General features: G+C 42.1%; 1 protein-coding gene across 2 annotated transcripts in view; it reads left to right on the top strand.

Moving 5' to 3' along the window:
* Positions 1–21,586, top strand: part of LRIG2 (leucine rich repeats and immunoglobulin like domains 2) — a 143,779-nt gene extending 122,193 nt beyond the window's left edge. The window contains exons 21-22 of one of the 2 annotated variants that reach the window (XR_007353467.2): positions 13,414–13,533; positions 21,444–21,586. The gene's annotated coding sequence lies outside the window, so the exon portion shown is untranslated. Of the gene's footprint in view, positions 1–13,413; positions 14,068–21,443 lie in introns of those variants that run through there. The other variant, XR_007353466.2, reaches the window with a different exon arrangement.
* Positions 21,587–22,114: the final 528 nt, after the last annotated feature.

The following is a 22,114-nucleotide window of genomic DNA, read 5'->3' as shown; positions in this document are numbered from 1 at the left end:
GCTGTAGATTCCACTGCAGAAATACTGCTGAGTTTAAAAACTTCCTGCAAAATCCAGGCAGGGTTGGAGGGGTGAGCTGCCTAAGATACAGTTTGCACAGCTAGAGGTGCCTGATTGGAAACCATTTACCTCTCAGGCCCTGCCCATGGTAATGAAGCAAGGTGTGTGTGTGTGGGGGTGCTAGGGGCAGCTGGCTCATTCCATGGCCCCAGAGGCTCAATTCATGGCCAGGGCTATCTCCTGTAGGTGGCAGGCTAGGCACGTACTTCACCATCTCCATGTGCACCAGTTTGTTGTTGTCCCTGGCTGATAGGAAGTGATCGGAGGAGCTGAGGGTTTAAGTGCAGGGCTGGTGCTTGCAGTCCTGGCACGCTCTCTGATTCACTGCACTGCCCGGGGCAAGTCGCTGCACCTCTCTGCACCTTAGTTGTCCTGTCTGCAAAATGGGGATGATGAAACCTGCTTGTTTCACAGGGCTGAGGGCGGGTGAATATTTGCAATGCACCTCAGGGTGGTAAAGAGCTCTATTACCAGAAACCCTAGCTGGGGAGATGGGTCTAGTCTCCTGAGGGAAGCAATTAGATCCCTCATTCCATTTGGGCTCTTTTCTATGGGTAAAGAGCAGCCCTTGTCTCTCCTTGCCAGCTCCTGCTTTGGGAAAGCTACCAAACCTGCCAGCTGGAGAGTTCCAAGAGCACCTCTGACCCTGATCTTCCTGAGGCTAGAATAATACCCAGGGACCTTGGATCAGCTGGGTACACCACCATCTCCAAGCGGCCACTGTAGCTTTAAGCCCGGTGTGGTTCTTCAGAGGGTAGAACTAGACATTCGTGGTTTGCATGAGGCCTCAAACGCCCGCTTAGCATTCTGCAGCTCCTTGACACTGACACAGTTTCGTTGCCTCACAGCAGCACTCCTCAGGGCTCTCTTGTGTGATCAAGGGTGAGTTTTCATTGGGGTTTCTATTACTGTAGCACTGAGAGGCTGCAGCCAAGATTGGGGCCCCGTTGTGCTAGGTGCTGCAGGAAGCTGACACCACATAGCAAAAAACAGTCCCTGCCCTGAAGGGTTTACAGTCATAGACAAGATGGGTGAAGGCTGGGAGGGGAAACAGGGACAAAGAAGTGAAGAGACTTCCCTAAGGTCACACAGCAGCTCAGAGGTACAGCCGGATGAACAGGAATGCTCTGGCCCCCCTGCCATGCTTCTGCTCCTGGTCTGCCTTGATTAGCAAGTGCTTTTTAGTGCATTCCAGGAGCTCCCTTCTTTCCTGCAGCACACGTTAGCACCAGCTGAGGACCTGCAGGACATGATGGGCCAGTCCCTCTTCCACAGGATACCTAGTAGTTTTAGCTTGCGTTTATTATTTTCTTTTCATTGCTGACCTCCTGCCTCCTCCCCTTCCATGTGCTAACAGGGCAAATCCTGCATGCTTCTCTATGGTCACACACAGTCCCAGATGCAATGAAACCACAGAAGTAATAAGAAAAGGAGTACTTGTGGCACCTTAGAGACTAACCAATTTATTTGAGCATGAGCTTTCGTGAGCTACAGCTCACTTCATCAGTGAGCTCTCACTGATGAAGTGAGCTGTAGCTCACGAAAGCTCATGCTCAAATAAATTGGTTAGTCTCTAAGGTGCCACAAGTACTCCTTTTCTTTTTGCGAATACAGACTAACACGGCTGTTCCTCTGAAACCTGTCACAGAAGTAATGCGGCATGAAGGGGCGAAGCAAAAGCTGCAGAGCACACATGGAGAGGCAGTGGTCCATACTCCCTGTGTGTCACCGAGCTCAGCTCTGCATGTATTCTCTGCCTCATGAGAATCAAGGTGGGAGGGCAGAAATTGCTACATGAACCCGCTGGAATTTCTTTCTTAGAGTAGGGCCATGGGGTGGGACTGGGACTGCTGTACTAGTATCCAAGGGTAGCATGTTGGAGGCTATTTCTTCCTCTGTTTGTTCATCCTCTGCTTATATTCGCTTGGTATGAGGGATGGAATTTAATTCTATATGAAGGAAGCCAGTTGGTTTGGTGGACAGGGCATTGGCTTAGGTCTCATGGGACCGAGATTCTGTTCCCAGTTCTGCCAGTGACCTGGTGTGTGACCTTGGGCAAGTCCCTTCCTCTCTCTCTGCTTCTGTTTTGTCTATTTAAACTAAAAGCTCTTCAGGGCAGGGGCTGTTTCTCACTCTGTGTCTGTGTAATACCAAAACAATGGGGCCCTGCTCTCCTCTGGGCATCTGGGCACTGCTACAGTACAAATAAATAATAATAAGTATATAGTAACGATGCGCTAACATTTGAATTAAATACATTGCACTTTGAGAGCACAAAGCATTTAAAGACATGAGTTAATTAAGCGTCACAACCCCCCTGTGAGGTACAAAGATAATTGCTAGTCTCATCGCACATATCAGGAGACAGAAAGAGGGATTTATTGTGGTGGTGGTGCCAGAAACATGTCTGGTAGTTTAAACCCCTAAGAGGTCCCTGCCCCAGTGGTTCACAGTGAAAACAGAGCAAATCTACATAAAGGATGGGTGAGCTGGGAATAGAACCTGGGAGTCCTGCCTCTAATCACCGGTCTGTACGTCTCTTCATTGTTTAACTTCCTTTGTACCAGAGGCTAACAAGCTCCTGGAGAGAGAATCTTCCATCATTTTCATTCCAGGCAAGAACCTGAAAGGGCAAATTATCAATTGCACTACACTCTGAGCTGGGTGAGTCTCACCTTTGCCTCCCAGAGACAACAGAGAGATTCCTTTTAGTAGGCAGCAACCCAAATGCAGAGGCAGGCTAAAGTACTCTGTTTATAAACAATGTATACCTTCAGATCAGCGGCACTGCTATGGGTACCCGCATGGCCCCACAGTATGCCAACATTTTTATGGCTGATTTAGAACAACGCTTCCTCAGCTCTCGTCCCCTAAAGCCCCTACTCTACTTGCGCTATATTGATGACATCTTCATCATCTGGACCCATGGAAAAGAAGCCCTTGAGGAATTCCACCACGATTTCAACAATTTCCATCCCACCACCAACCTCAGCCTGGTCCAGTCCACACAAGAGATCCACTTCCTGGACACTACAGTGCTAATTAACAATGGCCACATAAACACCACCCTATACCGGAAACCTACTGACCGCTATTCCTACCTGCATGCCTCCAGCTTTCACCCTGACCACACCACACGATCCATCGTCTACAGCCAAGCTCTGCGATACAACCGCATTTGCTCCAACCCCTCAGACAGAGACAAACACCTACAAGATCTCTGTCAAGCTTTCTTACAACTACAATACCCACCTGCAGAAGTAAAGAAACAGATTGATAGAGCCAGAAGAGTTCCCAGAAGTTACCTACTACAGGACAGGCCTAACAAAGAAAATAACAGAACGCCACTAGCGGTCACCTTCAGCCCCCAACTAAAACCCCTCCAACGCATTATTAAGGATCTACAACCTATCCTAAAGGATGACCCAACACTCTCACAAGTCTTGGGAGACAGGCCAGTCCTTGCCTACAGACAGCCCCGCAACCTGAAGCAAATACTCACCAACAACCACATACCACACAACAGAACCACTAACCCAGGAACTTATCCTTGCAACAAAGCCCGTTGCCAACTGTGCCCACATATCTATTCAGGGGACACCATCACAGGGCCTAATAACATCAGCCACACTATCAGAGGCTCGTTCACCTGCACATCCACCAATGTGATATATGCCATCATGTGCCAGCAATGCCCCTCTGCCATGTACATTGGTCAAACTGGACAGTCTCTACGTAAAAGAATAAATGGACACAAATCAGATGTCAAGAATTATAACATTCATAAACCAGTCGGAGAACACTTCAATCTCTCTGGTCACGCAATCACAGACATGAAGGTCGCTATCTTAAAACAAAAAAACTTCAAATCCAGACTCCAGCGAGAAACTGCTGAATTGGAATTCATTTGCAAATTGGATACTATTAATTTAGGCTTAAATAGAGACTGGGAGTGGCTAAGTCATTATGCAAGGTAGCCTGTTTCTTCTTGTTTTTTCCTACCCCCCCCCCCCTCCAGATGTTCTGGTTTAACTTGGATTTAAACTTGGAGAGTGGTCAGTTTAGATGAGCTATTACCAGCAGGAGAGTGAGTTTGTGTGTGTATGGGGGTGGGGGGGATGTGAGAAAACCTTGATCTATGCAGGAAATAGCCCGACTTGATTATGCAAAGAGTTGTCACTTTGGATGGGCTAGCACCAGCAGGAGAGTGAATTTGTGTGGGGGGTGGAGGGTGAGAAAACCTGGATTTGTGCTGGAAATGGCCCACCTGTTGATCACTTTAGATAAGCTATTACCAGCAGGACAGTGGGGTGGGAGGAGGTATTGTTTCATATTCTCTGTGTGTATATAAAGTCTGCTGCAGTTTCCACGGTAAACATCTGATGAAGTGAGCTGTAGCTCACGAAAGCTCATGCTCAAATAAATTGGTTAGTCTCTAAGGTGCCACAAGTACTCCTTTTCTTTTTGCGAATACAGACTAACACGGCTGTTCCTCTGAAAGAAGTATGTTAGTGTACTGGAAAAATTAAGGAGTAGAAGTTAGTAAGTTAGGTTAAATAATTTATTACGTGGTATGTTATCAGCTGAAAATCTGTTAGTAATAAAAACACACACGAAGAAGTAAGATGACATGAATATTTGATTTGCTAAGGACATCCTTTGAGATATACTCCCCTACCCTGCCCCCCCCTCCCCCCGGCGCGCGGCTTGTGTTTGTTCTCCTTCCTTAGAAGTTTTTAAGGTCAGGCTTGACAAAGCCCTGGCTGGGATGATTTAATTGGGGATCGGTCCTGCTTTGAGCAGGGGGTTGGACTAGATGACCTCCTGAGGTCCCTTCCAACCCTGATATTCTATGATTCTATGATCTCTTACTGGGGCTTTTTAATGCATTTAAGGGTGAAATGCGCCCCTGTGCTGAGGCCTAACCTGAGGCCTGGCACCATTCCAGCTTTATTTTGAGGACATAAGTGGAGTGCAGGCCTCGTGCTGTCCCTGTAAACAGCTGTGAATTTCAGTCCTGAAGATTGTGTTTGGATCCAGCTTTTTTCTAGCAGGGATCTTCCAGTGGCCACTCTGTTGTAAATAACTTGATTGTTTTCATGGCTAGCTTGAAATGTCTGCAAAAAGAAAAGGAGTTCTTGTGGCACCTCAGAGACTAACCAATTTATTTGAGCATGAGCTTTCGTGAGCTACAGCTCACTTCATCAGATGTCTGAGAATTCAACTTGTCTGGGAGAGATGAGTCCCAAGCAGCGCAAGTATCCCAGACTTTGGCTTTAAGTTGGTTTTAAATTTTTTTTCCAAACCTGAATTTCACAGCTCTGATTTTAGTGGGTTTCCATTTCTTGAAAAAGGAAGAATTGCCCTGGGGAGCTTATTTTTCGCAGAATATAAAATTTAGAACAGGAATCTGTTAAATTTAAAGGCAGAAGGTTAGGAACCAAATCCCATTGTTCCCTCCCCATCACAGACCTGGGTGCAGGGGTTTTCAATGCAGGCAGATTCTGGGAGCTAGCCAGAGGCTCCCTGTGCACCATTCCATAGAGAGCTGACCGTTACTGGAATGTGCAGCAGTTGTGTACAGCCTGGTCCACCAGCTATTACCTCTGAAAGAATGGGAGGTTCCCAGTCTTAGCTCTGCTGCTGCACCACAGCCAGGGAAGGGGAGATCTTCATAACTCAGGCCAGTTACTTGTACTCAGTGCAGGGAATTAAAATTGGTCCCTAATGCATATCACCTGCCTGTCGGCCTCCCAAGAGGGGTTAATTTTGTATTTTCAACATAAGCCTATCAGCCTCCTGAGGTCTCCAGATCCTGCCGAGCCGTGCTCAACAACTCAGCTCTTTGCTTCACAGCCTTGCAAGGTTGTCAGGTTACTTTCCTGCCCTTTGCAATGATCACTGATACCTGTCCACCAAAAATATTTTTAGTGAGCAAGTAACAACTGCAGGGCTAGAGATAGACATTCTCTCCTATCTAGGCACAGTTGTTCCCTTTGGAGTGCTGGTTGTTCTCTATCTTTGTTCAGGTTGCTTCTTACATATAACATACACGTCCGTTTCTCTGTCTGTCTGCACATACAGTACTTTCTCTCTACCATTTTCAGTAAGCTGCTTATCTCCACAAAAAGATTACAATGTCTTCGCCATCCAGTGAAACACTGACAGCTCCTCCTAATGTCTTACAATGCAGAATGCATCCTATCCTCTTAACACTTGTTTTCACATGAGGGGGATGAGCTTGGGGAGCTGATTTCAAAAGCTCTTTTGGTAAATGGGAATTGTTCCTTAAGCACTCTGTCTGCTCACATCTGGTCTGCTTGAGCCTAGGTACAACTAGACTTGCCTAGACGGGTAATATCTTGCCACATTCCCACAGGGTATGAGACAGCAGAAAGTAGATTGAAGGAATTAGGTTACTTTGGTGTTTGGACGTCCATATAATAAATTCAATCTTTAATGGCACAAGATTTTTCCGTCAACTATAATTAAAAAACATACTGAAGGTGATGTATCCTGCTCCCTCCAGGGATTCAGGTTTAAAAATCATCTGGCCACATTACAGATACGTGATCCTAGTGGCCTGTGCTCAGCCCAGACTCGTAAGGCTTGCAGAGACACAGCTGGAGTCATGAGAATGGCGCTGCTCGGTCACTGTCTAACTGGGGCCAAGAGGTAGGACGAATGGGGAGCAAGAAGTTGAAAGACCGTAAAGGACACAGCAGGGAGTGTTAATGAGGAGAGGCTGGGAAGCTGGATGGCAGCTGTCACTGGAGGCTAGGCATGGTCCTGCAGGGATGAGTGGCTGAAGTGAGCAAGATTTGGCTGCTGCCTCTGCAATGGAGAGTAGTAACCTGGATGATGCTCTTAAGGGTTGATCTGTTAGCAGCAGCATGAGGCTGTTGGGTGGGGTGGGGACTAGTCAACCCATCTAGATTAGACAAAGGGACCTACCTGGAAAGTGCATGCTAGATTCCAGCTAAGGAAAGACATTACAACACAAAAGCATTTCCTATTCAAAGAGTATCATTGACCCAGGACTCGGCTGTGCTTGGGTTTACATAGTTGCTTGTCTCTTTCCCTCCCAGCAAGACTGACAGCGTGACTGTGGTGTACGAAGGGAGATATGTTAAAATGTAATCTCAGAGCTGCCTTTTTCCTTGGAGCACATTTCACACATTTGCCATGATAGGAAAGGTGCGTGCATGTAGATACATATGCAGGGGCCTGGGGCCGGTTTTGTTCAATATCTTCATAAATGATCTGGAGGATGGTGTGGATTGCACTCTCAGCAAATTTGCGGATGATACTAAACTGGGAGGAGTGGTAGATACGCTGGAGGGGAGGGATAGGATACAGAAGGACCTAGACAAATTGGAGGATTGGGCCAAAAGAAATCTGATGAGGTTCAATAAGGATAAGTGCAGGGTCCTGCACTTAGGACGGAAGAACCCAATGCACCGCTACAGACTAGGGACCGAATGGCTAGGCAGCAGTTCTGCGGAAAAGGACCTAGGGGTGACAGTGGACGAGAAGCTGGATATGAGTCAGCAGTGTGCCCTTGTTGCCAAGAAGGCCAATGGCATTTTGGGATGTATAAGTAGGGGCATAGCGAGCAGATCGAGGGACGTGATCGTTCCCCTCTATTCGACATTGGTGAGGCCTCATCTGGAGTACTGTGTCCAGTTTTGGGCCCCACACTACAAGAAGGATGTGGATAAATTGGAGAGTCCAGCGAAGGGCAACAAAAATGATTAGGGGTCTAGAACACATGACTTATGAGGAGAGGCTGAGGGAGCTGGGATTGTTTAGCCTGCAGAAGAGAAGAATGAGGGGGGATTTGATAGCTGCTTTCAACTACCTGAAAGGGGGTTCCAAAGAGGATGGCTCTAGACTGTTCTCAATGGTAGCAGATGACAGAACGAGGAGTAATGGTCTCAAGTTGCAGTGGGGGAGGTTTAGATTGGATATTAGGAAAAACTTTTTCACTAAGAGGGTGGTGAAACACTGGAATGCGTTACCTAGGGAGGTGGTAGAATCTCCTTCCTTAGAAGTTTTTAAGGTCAGGCTTGACAAAGCCCTGGCTGGGATGATTTAACTGGGAATTGGTCCTGCTTCGAGCAGGGGGTTGGACTAGATGACCTTCAGGGGTCCCTTCCAACCCTGATATTCTATGATTCTATGATTTTAGGTTTCTTCTGTGTCTGTCTAGTCATGCTGTGGAGATATGTCCTTAGTTATAGTGGTCTGCCTTCATGTTCTTCTGTCTATGAGTTACTGCTTCCCCTCGCGTGCCGCATTAGATTATCCAAGCAAACCAATGCTCGCAGAGTATCCATTCAATAGCTGACCTTCTCTTTTCTTATGGACTTGTGACCACTGGCTCAGCCTTCCTGACCTTAGCAAAATTATGGGCTTCCATTTTGATCTTTACATTACTTTGAAAACAAGCATTGAATGCGGCAGGGAGAAGGGATTTTGAAATGTTAAATTGTTGGGTCTCTTAAAAGACATTTAAGCACTGAACAAATCCAGAACCAAATGCTTAAAAATGCCCTTGGAGAGACAAGATGAGTGAGGACCAACTTCTTCTGGTGGAAGAGACAAACTTTTGAGCTTACACAACTTGTGTCTCTAGAATCCTGGGACCAACACAGCTACAACAACATGGCAGAAATACCCTTGGCTTTGAGTTTTAGATGGGCAAGTGGATTTTTATGTGTCAACTGTTAAGTTTTCTCAGTTGTGTGCATGGACTCCTTCGGTAGATCAGATCAGTTAGGTCTGTCTCTTTCTCCATCTGCTTGTCTTATTTTTTTGTCTTGTTTTAGTGGACTGAGCAACAGAAAGGGATCCAGGAACTCATAGTTCTGCCATTGACTAGCTATGTGGTCCTGAACTCCCTTTGACTTCACAGGGGCTGATCCAAAACCCATTGTATACCTGTATGGCTATAGTAACATTTGTCCCGTTCATGGAGTATTTTAAGGTCTAGCTAGAAAAACATTTGGACAAAGGAAAATGACAGTAATTGGCTGTTTGGTTAACACTGCTCACAGGGAATTTTCTTGAGGTCTGATATTAAGAACATAAATTGTGATAATATGTCATGTCATTTGGGACCTCATATTTGACAGAATAAAGAAACTGTGAATGAAAGCTCCCCACTCTGAAAAGGACAGAGGCTTAGTTAGAAGTGTTCAGAGTGCAGTAGTCTGCACTGTTTGAAGGAGTGAATGTTGAGATGAATTCCAAATTCTAGAGGAAAAAAATCACTGATGAACAATTGACCCAGAATGGTGAAAGGAGCAGAGATGGAGATTTTCTGTGAAGTCTGATTCATAGTCAGGATTTTATGGTATAAAGAGAGTTTGTTTTTTCCAGCATTATACAACAAAAGTCATTTCCTTAATAAATGTGTAAGAAAGAGCTAGTAACCTTTCAGGATCACCCAGGGAAATCAAATGACTGAGATTAGCAGAAGTACAGGCGCATAAGAATGTGATTGCACAGTATTTACAATGAAAAGGGTTCATGACTGCAATTAAGTTAAGGCTATTACATGAGTAGTTTTAAGTAGAATGCAAGTGCTCATAAGAGGAGAGTAGAAAGTGTGCAATTTCATAGATGGTCCAAGGAATATCACTGAACATAAAACATGGAATAACAACAATACTCAATTCTTATATAGATCTTTTCATCTGCAGACGTCAAAGTGCTCTGCAAAGGAAGGCAGGTATCTTCATCCCCATTTTCAAGATGAGAGGGTGAGGGAAACAGGCAGAGAGAGAAGTGACTTGCCCAAAGTGTTAGTGCAGGTCACTGGCAGAGCTAGAAGTAAACACAGGACACTGAACTAGGCTCAGGAGCCATATCTGCTGAACCAAGCTGCCTCTCTTACTATGTATCCCTTTCATCTCCATTAAACGATGAACCATAATTTTCAATCCCTATTTACCATTCTTGTGTTCCCTCAGCTATACTGAGAACAAATAACTAACCCAGCAAAAGTGAAACAAGAATATTCCCACCTCAAAGTGTGCAATTACACCACTTCCTAAAATCTCTCATGGATTCAGAGTTCATTTAGTTATTGAACTATTAAGTGCCATGGAGCAGCTTATGCCAGCTGAGGATCTGGCCCAATAATATTTCAATAGATATATTATGAATATAAAAATGTCTGGTCAGAACCATGAAGATCCAAGTGCAAGCAGCTAAACCCCAGAAAGATGGGAGCAGAACCCACTTTTGTCTGTCTTGTATGTGTCTTAGTTTAGTTGTATAGACCCTACATACTATGCTGAATAGCTCTTCATGAATTCCTAAGAGAAAGAGACTCTCAGAATGAATATAGAACATGGAAATAACTATAAAAAATAAGCCCAGATGACCGTATTCTTTTAGTCTGCAACAAAATCATTTAACGTGTCTAAGAAAGTGGAGGTTCTTTGTGTCCTTGTTGATTGCAGATTTTTTCTTTTAACAAGAATGATTTTTTTTAAAGGTCTGACATTTTCAGATTGACATCTACATAAATCAAAAGAACAAACAGATCCTTGTTTCCACTCCAGTGCTTTGTTCTTTACGGTGAAGATTAGCTGTACAGCTAATGTAGAAGAGCTGAGGATTGATATCTATAAAATTGAGTTTAGAATCAATCAGAAAAAAATCTCAACTTTCTGAGACAAATTAATTCTGACATCTTAATTATAAGCTCAGAGGAAAGGTTGGTTCTAGCATTGTGAGCTTTGAAGATTATTATTATTATTGTCATTATTCATTAATGACTGCAAAAGAAACCAGCTCTAAACGGTAAAATGGTTTTCACAATGGAAAACCTGTGGAACCACATATTACATCTCATTTGTTCCAAAGCAGTCTTAAAAACAGAGGTAGAAGCAATGTTTTGACATATAACAATACATGTTACTTTACAAACATTAGTTTCGCTATTTCTAACCGTCCAGAGAATCTATTTTCTGTTTGTCATGAGCATAATTATTTTTAAACGAAAAAGTACATGGGGCAATTTATCTGGAGAAAGGATGCAAGTCTAAGAATGGAAAATCCCACTCGATAAGCTGCAGAGCTACTTCTGGATTGTGGGTCGAACAGATCCGAATTACTAGGGTAAATCCTATGTCTAAAGAAGGTTCATTGCTCAGCCAAACGTGGTGGAATCTACACAGACATCCTACCTCTTAATTTCAAATCTTCCCTCCTCCATTAATTTACCTTTGCAGCTTTTAATGGAAACTCCCGTCAGTCAGTGAGCTGCCATAGGTTTCCAGCTACATTTTTGCCCTACAAGCTGTAGAGGAAAAGCGTGATTACATTTTATGGAAAGTTGTTGTAAACAAGGGATTTAAAAAAAATTAGGAAAAGATGCTTTGACCATGTTCTTTGATGCTACAGCTGACATTTTCAGATAGTCTCTGAATTTGAGAGAACCTCTTAAACCCACTGAAAATTGACTTCTGTGTTGTTTATAAGCTATCCTATGGCAGTGGGTACTGTTATATCTGAGCACTTCAAAATATGAAGGCTGTCTGTGGCAGATGCACAAAGTCAGTCCAGATCTTGAGTCCATGTCTTTCACCCCAGTCGGATCTATACTGATTTGTACCGTCAAACAAATAATTGAAAGGGTAGTTGGAGATATTTGCCTGAAAAGCAATTGAGGTATAATGGAAAGATTCAGATTTTTGTTCGGTACAAATGGACTCTCAGCCATTAGGGCTGCACAGTAAGAGCCTTGAAAATATGCAAAGCTTTCATTTCCTAATTATCCAGTGGTCTGCAGCAAGTAAACATTAATAATTTAAGCACACTTGCCTCTGTTCTTAACTGAAGTATGTCTTTTTTTTTTTTTTAAACTGCATAAGAACAGCTAGAATCTATGGAGGTCTCCTGAGGGCAGTGCTTGAAGCTCTGTATTAAAAAACAGGTTTAATTGCGGTTCTAAAACTTTCTTGTAGCGTAGACCACTTCCTAACAGAGCACTGCATTGACGCCTGCCCTCCTACGTGATCATGTTGTGTTCTAGTGGATTGGTATGCTAGCCTAGCACTCATGTACCCACTGAAGTAGGGAAGTATTATCCCCATTCTGTAGATGGGAAAATTGATGTAGAGAGATTAAATGTTAATTTGCTAATGGTCACATAGGAAGCATGCCACTGAGCAAGGAGTTGAACCCAGCCTTCCTGAGTCCAAGTCCAGTGTCCTGTCTGACTTGCCTCCCTGGAGAAAGGTCCCTCATCTACATCACAAATATGAATTACTTCAACACATTTTGACCATATTTTAAGTCACATGGCTACTACAGCATTTGCCTCTGTGGACAAGCTTAAACATATTAGAGAATGGTGTTTTAGCACTCCCAGAAATATGGTTAAACTGTGTTAGAACAATCTTTAAATGTACTACCTCTTTCAGAGATTGCCCTGGTAGAGAATGCACTTTTCTAGAGCTTACAGTGAAATCCAGCATGGTACAATACACCGTTGCCTAGAACGTACTTTATAAGAACCAGCCTCCTTAGTAGCTATGAAAGTGGCATCTTTGACTTAGCAATGCTGGAGCAACTGTGTTTCTACTGTTCTTTTACAGTTAACTCGTGTCACAAATTGGTCCCTTTTTTAAAAGGCTCATTGGGTGCAAATCGCTTGTAAAGTCGAGCAAGGGATTAGAAAATGACTCATTTTGTTGTTGCCTTTCAATATCTCGGCACTATTGCTGAGGTTAGGTGATAGAGCAACATGTGACTAGCTTGTTGAGATACAGTTTAATCTTTCTGAGTGGAACAACCACCCAACTCCTGGGGTTAATTTAGAGCAGCATCATTAATAGGCAAGAGCCTGCACTTTCAGAGAGGTAATTTTGGAAAGTGAATTGGTGCCCTAATTCTTGTACTCCTTTTGCTTTCTGATGACTTGTTGAGTAGCAAGACAGAACAAACTAAATCTTCCTACAAAGCTTTTTTTCTCTTAAGCAAATTTCTCAACAAGCCTTAAGCTATGATAACATTATCTAGATGTTCCTGCCTTAAGGTGAAGTCAATTCCATCTGTGTTCATTATATAGCTTCTTGTACTAAAATGCAAACTAATTTAAGATGACAGTGCAAGCAGCTTATTTCAATATGAGCTGTAATTATGGCTGGGGAAAGCTTTCTTTAAAAAGTTTTATCATTTATTTTGTGTTCATATTACTTGCTGTGTTGTGTATATCTGGATTTTACTGACAATGTTAGCCTGAAATATCCCACCCTGTTAGCAGGGGTGACTCTGCTGGGAAAGGGTTAAGTGCATTCTCCTGACTCACTAAGGCTCACTTGTAACTTCTTTCAGATATAAAGGAGGAGATACTAGCAAGCTGGAGGGAGAGAAGATCTAGCGTACTTGGGCTGCGCAAGAAGGAAGGAGGGACCCTAGAAACAGCCAAGCCTGCAAGAGAAGACCATGATGAATGTAATGTTAATTTCTTTATTAGTAAAGCCAATCCCCAGGAAGGGGAAGAGTTTGGACTCTATCCAGTCTTTTGAACATGTTTCAAATCAAGTTAGGAAAGGCATCTGCTCAAACTATTTATTATTTATATTATAGTAGCACCGAAAGACCCCAATTGAGCTCAGGTTCTGGCTGTACCATGTATTGTACAGCCATAGAGGTTCTTGCCCCTAAACACTTTTAGTCTAACTTGCAATCCTTCCTATCTTCCCAAATTTCCTGTTTCTCTCGTTTGCCAATTTTTTTTCCAGATTCTAAAAGCTCCTCATTTTAGACCTACAGCAGTACTTTGGGTAGTGATGCAAAACCTATTGGAACAACCTTCTCCTCTGATACTGTTCCAAAACTGAGCTTATTTCTTTCCCAGAAAACACGTTACAGAAGAACAGCTTGTTTTGGCTCCTGTGTTTTAACTGCACACACATTTCTACAGAATAATTTAAAAAGAACTATCAAATCCGTTTCCTTCAAAAGTTCCTAATGGGTAAAGATTATTTCTTGCGTATTCTTTGTATTAAGATATGTTATTTTGTTTTAAAGTTGTATAAATATAACTCTTTAAATAACAAATCTTAAAAAAAAAAAAAGTCTACCCTTACTGACAAGTGCTAGACAGGTCTAAATATGGTAAAAATACTATACTGTTAATCACAGTAGAGGGGACAACTTAACACTTGTACAGTATTACAAAGTAGAATAAGTTAAACAGTACTTATGTTTGTCAAAAGCAAATTCCCTCTCCTAATAAAATGCAATAATTCACTTTTTTCCCTATTCATTAGTTTCACTTAATTTACTGGACTTGTTTTGGTTTATTCGTCCTCTCAGGACAAGAAACTGATCTCTAGAAATAAATAAAATCAATTGGCAAATTATAATTATAGCTCAAATCTTTTCCTCCATTGTCATTCTCCTCTTCCAGTTCCAATTGTACAATCGGAGGGGATTGGACACAGAGTTGCTCAGCTCTGTGCACCTGGTTAAAATCCATCTCTGGTCAGTCGTGATGGAAAATTGTTTCTCTCTGAAGAGACTGAGTGTGATAGTCTTGTAATTACCTAAAGGACCAAAGCCTGCAAGAGGGGTAGGCAGTAATTATCGGAGTGGGCATCTGGTCTTGGAGAACAGACTTTTCTTTCGGTATTCTGTAAGGAAGTTTAATTCTATACATAAATATGTCTTTTGTAGCTCTGCTCTGTGATCTTAGTCTGCTCCTCTAAATGCTAATTTATTACATTTCTCCAGGCACTTCACTGCTTCTTTAACTGATGTCCAGTTCGGAGTAGTGGAATGATTGGGAAAACACAGTAGCGTGGTGGGAATGGGACAGGCTGGCTCTTTAGGAGAATGGAACAGTGGATTACAGTTATTGGGAGGAAACTGGATATACTATGGGGGTATTTGATCCACCCCAATCCATGTGAATAAAACTGGTAAACTTGTCAGGTTTCATGAAGATTGCTCAGATCCCATTAATGATGTAAAACCACTTACTGCTAAACTGCTTAAAAATGCAAACCCTGCTTCTCGAGCATGCTGTAGAGAAATAGGCTGATGCTGGAGAAAGGTTAGAGCAGGGGATTTCAGTAAATGATGATCAGGAACTAAAGTAAACTTAAAAAAATACAAGGAAACTATTGAACTTAACAGACAAAGAAAAATATGATAAACTCTGAGACCACTGAAATTAACATTGTATTAACGAACCCATTCTACATCCAGGCCAAGAGTTACGGCTTGCCTCAGTCTTGTTTCAAGTAATTTAAGTGGTTGCAGGACTGCTTTTAGAGGCAGTATTTGTAATAGGAACATCAGCACTCTCTTTATTTGCTTGCTAGATAAAAGAAGGGCTTCTAAGAGTGTTGAGTGCAACCCCAACCTAACTGTACCATGAAAACAATAATCTCTTTCTGATAGGTTTCAGAGTAGCAGCCGAAGTTAGTCTGTATTCGCAAAAAGAAAAGGAGTACTTGTGGCACCTGAGAAACTAACAAATTTATTTGAGCATAAGCTTTCATGAGCTACAGCTCACTTCATCGGATGCATTCAGTCTCTTTCTGCTACCTCATAACCTCTATTCATAGCTTTTACTCACAATTTCTCAACTAATAATCACCCACCTGGTAGAGCACAGTATAGTCAAAGTCATATCCCAGCCAAAGTGCAGTTCATGCTCTTATTTTTCGATCCAAGAGAAGGTAAGTACTTTCTCTCTACATATTAATAATTTAATGGGTTATAATAGGGCAAAATTCATCCCTGGCATATGCAGGTCCTACTCCATTAACTTAATGGAAGTTTACCTGCTTTTATTCTAGGGCTGGATTTACCTTTTGGTCCCTAAGTATTTTCAAATTAAGACAAAAAAACTCAAGAGAATGTCAAGAAATATAAACAGTGTCAGATATAGAATTTATAAAAAGCTTTGCCTAAATGTGTAAAGTAGTGAGGGAAAAAATCCCAATTCTCTAGCATTTATTGTGTTTCCTGTATTGGGAAAATCTAACCCTCTGAAGTAGAGCTCCATTTTACAGTGGATAAACTCCAAAACCTCAGAAATATAGATTGTTTGTTTTAATGCAAAACAGTTATGGTTCTTCAGCATCTGTTCTGCTAATATATGAAATGCACAGAATTGATGGATGTTCAGCTTCCACTCCTGAATTAACTCTTACTCCAGAAACCATCATGTTGTATTGTAACCTGATATACATAATAAGGATTTTAAATTCTCCGTTCAAAGTCTGTCAAATATCTGAAAATGCAAAACCATTGGATTTCATTACAGATATCAGAGGGTGCTTTTTGAGCTTGCAGTTGCCTGAACAATGCAGAAGGTTGAGGCAACAGCTGTCAGAGGTAAAGATGGGGCCTGTACCATGAGCCCACATCCAAACAACCCTCAAACTATAGGAACATCTGGATCTGCATGCAAACTTTGCAACATGGGCCCATCACTGCTTTAGAGTACTGAGACCTGCAATATATGAAGCAGTAGAGCTCTCCTGTGCTGTGCACTAGCTTGTCCTACTTGCTATTGCTGACACAGCCTCTTTGCAGCTGATGGATACAATACAAGAAATACATCCTCACAGCGGCTTGACATATGCAGATAGAAGAAGAGAACTGCATGTGTATTGATGGGAAAAGAGGATAGGAAGAAGTGACATGATGAAAGCCTTATAGATTTCTGAAAGGTATCAGGGTTGAGAAAGGCAAACACCTGTAAGAATGGCCAAAATGGGTCAGACCAATGGTCCAACTAGCCAGTATCCTGTCTTCTGACAGTGGCTGGTGCCAGATGCTTCAGGGGGAATGAACAGAACAGGGCAATTTATCAAGTGATCCTTCCCCTGTCATCAAGTCCCAGCTTCTGGCAGCCAGGTTTAGGGACACCCAGAACAAGGTTGAATCCCTGCCCTTCTTGGCTAGTAGGTGTTGATGGACCAACCAGTCCTCCTGTTCAGGATGGTGAAGGCAAGGAGAATGATGAATAATGAGAAGAAATTCCTTAAGGGGAAATTAATAAGCTGAGATTAGGAAAGTTTTCATAAAGAGTTAGAACATGGACTAAAAGAAAAGGAGTACTTGTGGCACCTTAGAGACTAACCAATTTATTTGAGCATGAGCTTTCGTGAGGTATTGTTTCATATTCTCTGTGTGTATATAAAGTCTGCTGCAGTTTCCACGGTAAACATCTGATGAAGTGAGCTGTAGCTCACGAAAGCTCATGCTCAAATAAATTGGTTAGTCTCTAAGGTGCCACAAGTACTCCTTTTCTTTTTGCGAATACAGACTAACACGGCTGTTCCTCTAGAACATGGACTAGTCTCCTGAAGGCAGCCTTGGAAGCGCCTATATCCTGACTATAAATATTCAGAAGCAGGCTAGAGAAAGTATTCATGAATATTTACATTTACATCTAGATTTGATTTTGACAAATAGGGAGGAACTAGTTGAGAATTTAAAAGTGAAAGGCAGCTTGGTTGAAAGTTATCATGAAAGTATAGAGTTCATGATTCTAAGGAATGGTAGGAGGGAGAACAGCAAAATAAAGACAGTGGATTTCAAGAAGGCTGACTTTAGCAAACTCAGGAAGTTGGTACATAAGATTCCATGGGAATCAAGTCTAAGGGGAAAAACAACAGAAAACAGGTGACAGTTTTTCAAAGCGACATTATTAAGGGCACAAGAGGAAACTATTCCACTGCGTAGGAAAGATAGGAAGTATGGCAAGAGACCAGCCTGGCTTAACCAGGAGATCTTCAATTATATGAAATTCAAAAAAGAGTCCTACAAAAAGTGGAAACGAGGTCAAATTACAAAAGATGAATATAAACAAATAACACAAGTTTGTAGGGACAAAATTTGAAAGGCCAAGGCACAAAACTAGCTAGAGACATAAAGGGTAACAAGAAAACATTGTACAAATACATTAGAAGCAAGAGGAAGACCAAGGATAGGGTAGGCCCATTACTCAATGAGAGGGGGAAAATAACAGAAAATGCGGAAATGGCAGAGGTCCTTAATGACTTTTGTTTCAGTTTTCACCAAGAAGGTTGGTGGTGATTGGACATCTAACATAGTGAATGCCACTGAAAATGAGGTAGGACCAGAAGAGGCTACAATAGGGAAAGAACAAGTTACAAATTACTTGGACAAATCAGATGTCTTCAAGTCACCAGGGCCTGATGAAATACATCCCAGAATACTCAAGGAGCTGATTGCGGAGATATCTGAGCCATTAGAGATTATCTTTGAGAAGTCATGGAGAGATTCCAGAAGACTGGAAAAGGACAAATATAGTGCTCATCTATAAAATGGGAAATAAGGACAACCTGGGGAATTACAGGCCAGTCATCTTAACTTCTGGACCTGGAAAGATAATGGAGCAAATAATTAAGCAATCAGTTTGCAAACATCTAGAAGATAATAAGGTGATAAGTAAGTCAGCATGGATTTGTCAAAACAAATAGTGTCAAACCAACCTGATAGCTTTCTTTGACAGGGTAACAAGCCTTGTGGATAGCGGTAGACATGGTATATTTTGATTTTAGTAAACCTTTTGATACTGTCCCACATGACCTTCTCATAAATCAACTAGGGAAATCCAACCTAGATGGAGCTACTATAAGGTAGGTGCAAAACTGGTTGGAAAACCATTCCCAGAGAGTAATCATCAGTGGTTCAGAGTCATGCTGGAAGTGCATAATGAGTGGGGTCCCGCATGGATCTGTTCTGGGTCCAGTTCTATTCAATATCTTCATCAATGATTTAGATAATGGCATAGAGAGTAAACGTTAAAAAGTTATAAATTTTGTGGGTGATACCAAGCTGGGAGGGGTTGCAAGTGCTTTGGAGGATAGGATTAAAATTCAAAATGATCTGGACAAACTGGAGAAATGGTCTGAAGTAAATAGGATGAAATTCAATACAGACAAATGCAAAGTACTCCATTTAGGAAGGAACAATCAGTTGCACACGTACAAAATGGGAAATGACTGCCTAGGAAGGAGTACTGCAAAAAGGGATCGGGGGATCATAGTGAACCACAAGCTAAATATGAATCAACAGTGTAACGCTGTTGCAAAAAAAAAGTGAACATCCTTCTGGGATGTATTAACAGGAGTGTTGTAAGCAAGACACAAAAAGTAATTCTTCTGCTCTGCTCCGCGCTGATTAGGCCTCAACTGGAGTATTGTGTCCAGTTCTGGCCACCACATTTCAGGAAAGATGTGGACAAATTGGAGAAAGTTCAGAGAAGAGCAACAAAAATGATTAAAGGTCTAGAAAACATGACCTATGAGGGAATATTGAAAATATTGGGTTTTAGTCTGCAAAAGAGAAGACTGAGAGGGGGCATACTTTTTCAAGTATGTAAAAGGTTGTTATAAGGAGGAGGAAGAAAAATTGATTTTCTTAACCTCTGAGCACAGGACAAGAAGCAATGGGCTTAAATTGCAGCAAGGGCGGTTTAGTTTGGACTTTAGGAAAATCTTCCTGTCAGGGTGGTTAAGCACTGGAATAAATTGCGTAGGGTGGTTGTGGGATCTCCATCACTGGAGATTTTTAAGAGCAGGTTAGATAAACACCTGTCAGGGATGGTCTAGATAATTAGTCCAGCCATGAGTGCAGGGGAGCGGACTAGGTGACCTCTCAATGTCCCTTCTGGTTCTATGATTCTATGATTTAGTATGATCCTCTGCATAGAGAGTGCAGCAGAGCCTGTGAGGGAACAGATGACTTACAAGGTTGTTTTCAACTATAAAACTTAGAGTTCTCTAAAAACACATTTTCATTTTGCCTTGGGTGAACTAGGGAGGAAAATCACATTATTGGCCAATTCTAATTATGACACCTCTGCAAAGCACTCAGACGCCATGCTGAGGGGGTTAACATAAAGCCCTAGACACAGTAGGCGGAAAGAAAAGGTCATTCTGTGATAGCTCTGTACATTTACTAAATAGATTGTCCTTTTGCTTGCATTTGAAATGGTCAGACAACACCCATATGGTGCCAATTGCTGCACCTTTCTAGTGTTTTGTTTTTCAAATAATTAAGAGTGTATGCAGGGAATTGTCTGTGCACCTGTGTTTTCACCAAAGACTAAGGGGCTTGACAACTGAAACGTATTGCTCAGGAACTGTACAATGTAAGGGACTTCTGTGCGCAACATGCTTTAGGGTAATTGAGGAGATTTAAGGGTCTGAATCTCTCCATTGTCTTGTATCTTGTGCAGTCATTGATGCCACCGCAACAGGGTAAAAGATGCCACCCCATCAGTATGGCATTCTGAAGGGTTTCTGTGTAACACTGCTATATCATGGGGTTCTGTATTTGAATCATAAAGTAAGGTTCACCCCTTTGCTGTGAGGTAGTACAAGGCCTGTGCACCTCGTAAGCCATGTTTTCAACACTTAAGTGAGACTAAAGTAGTGCAAGGCTTGTATTATTCTCTGCATGGGGTTGAATTTTGCCCTCAGTGACTCCTTGTTAGATCAATTCACAAGTAAGAACATTTTTTTTGTTCTAAATGCCAGCATCCCCAATTCACTCCAGAATCTGGAAATCAAACTGCTTAGTTTTCTTTTTTCTGGTTTGTGCGTAATCCCCAGAAGCAAACGTTCTGCAACTGGAACTTAGCTAACACTTAGGTGGATGATGGGTGAGTAAGAACAGAATGCAGCCTCCTCTCTCATCCCTATACAGGCTTTGCAAGGCTAAACAGGGAAAAGAGTAGTAAAACCTTATTCTGGCCAGTGAAGTCAGTAGAATGACCTGGACTGTACAGAGGGAATAAGTCTGCCAAGAAAGAAGACTGCACTTTTAGTCAGCCCTCATTTTAGCCACACCTTCACTTAAAGCAAGGAACACAGAGTTGTATCCCACGTGCCCAGCTTTCTGTGATTGCAGAAAGTGGGGTACTGGTCTGGCATTGCTCCTTCCTGTTTCTTATATTGGAAGCCTGAGGGTTGCATTGGTATCTGTCAGAAGCAAATCTAAAGATCAGCAGTTGATGAGTGAACCCCTTTTTGTTGGGCTTTCAGGAACTCTTAAGCTGCTTACCACCATTATGGCCACCTTGGCTTCAGGAGTTTATTGGCTGAATGGGCCTTTATCTTTGCTTGGTATCTATCAGCTTCCAAAAGTATCTGATTATTTCGTCACGTTTCAGACATTTAATGTCTGCCCCAGAATGAATGGCTGAGGGGTATTTGTTTGGGTTTCTCCTTCATTCATTTTGACAAGTAATCTTAGTTCATCTTTTTAACTGTGGTGGAGTGAGAACTACAGCAATCAGTAACTGCCTTTCTAGCAGGCATATGTCAATCAGTTGCAATTACATTTTTAAAAAATCTTTGATTCTTCAGGGTGAGCATTACAGGAATCGGCAAACAGGATCAGAAGTGCTTACAAACATATTGACTGAGCTATTCACAGCAACAGCAGCTGATGAAAAGGATTTTTCCTGTATCTGAGCATGCCCTATTTGTTTTTAAATATTTGCAAAGACTGAAGATAGCCAAACACCAGCTGTCTATTGAAAACCTACACAACCCATCAGTTGTCCTGGCTATGTACCTATAACAGGTACCATTCAGGGCCACCCATCTCAAAAAAGGTAATCAGCTGCTTTTTTTAATGTATCCAATAATTCTTTGCCTCTCTGCAGCTCTTGTGCTCTTCTGTGAGGCAGAATTGATGCTATTCTTGCTTATATTCGGTGTCTATATGCCATTGTGATGTGTGTAATAAAAACTCAGATTTACTCAGCAGCTTTTCTGAGTACGAGATCTGGGTTGATGCTAATATACAGCCTGCTGGGTTTGATGCCTTTTCCATTCCCATGTGATGATTCTAGACACCGCAGCTTAGTCAGTCCAAGTTGACATAGATCTTTACTAATACTTACGTTTATTTTCTCAACTTTCTTACAGCTTGATTAAAATCCTCTGGTAAGATCTTCTTGTGTGGCAGCACATCTTATAATGTAAGCTAATTTATGTTGCACTTAAAAGTTTGCCTTCAAATACCTGTATCC

The sequence above is a fragment of the Caretta caretta genome, chromosome 21 (genome assembly GCF_965140235.1).
Source record: "Caretta caretta isolate rCarCar2 chromosome 21, rCarCar1.hap1, whole genome shotgun sequence".
Taxonomy (NCBI): Eukaryota; Metazoa; Chordata; order Testudines; family Cheloniidae; genus Caretta; species Caretta caretta.
Note: the sequence above shows the minus strand (reverse complement) of the source record. Positions and strands in the feature narration are given on the sequence as shown.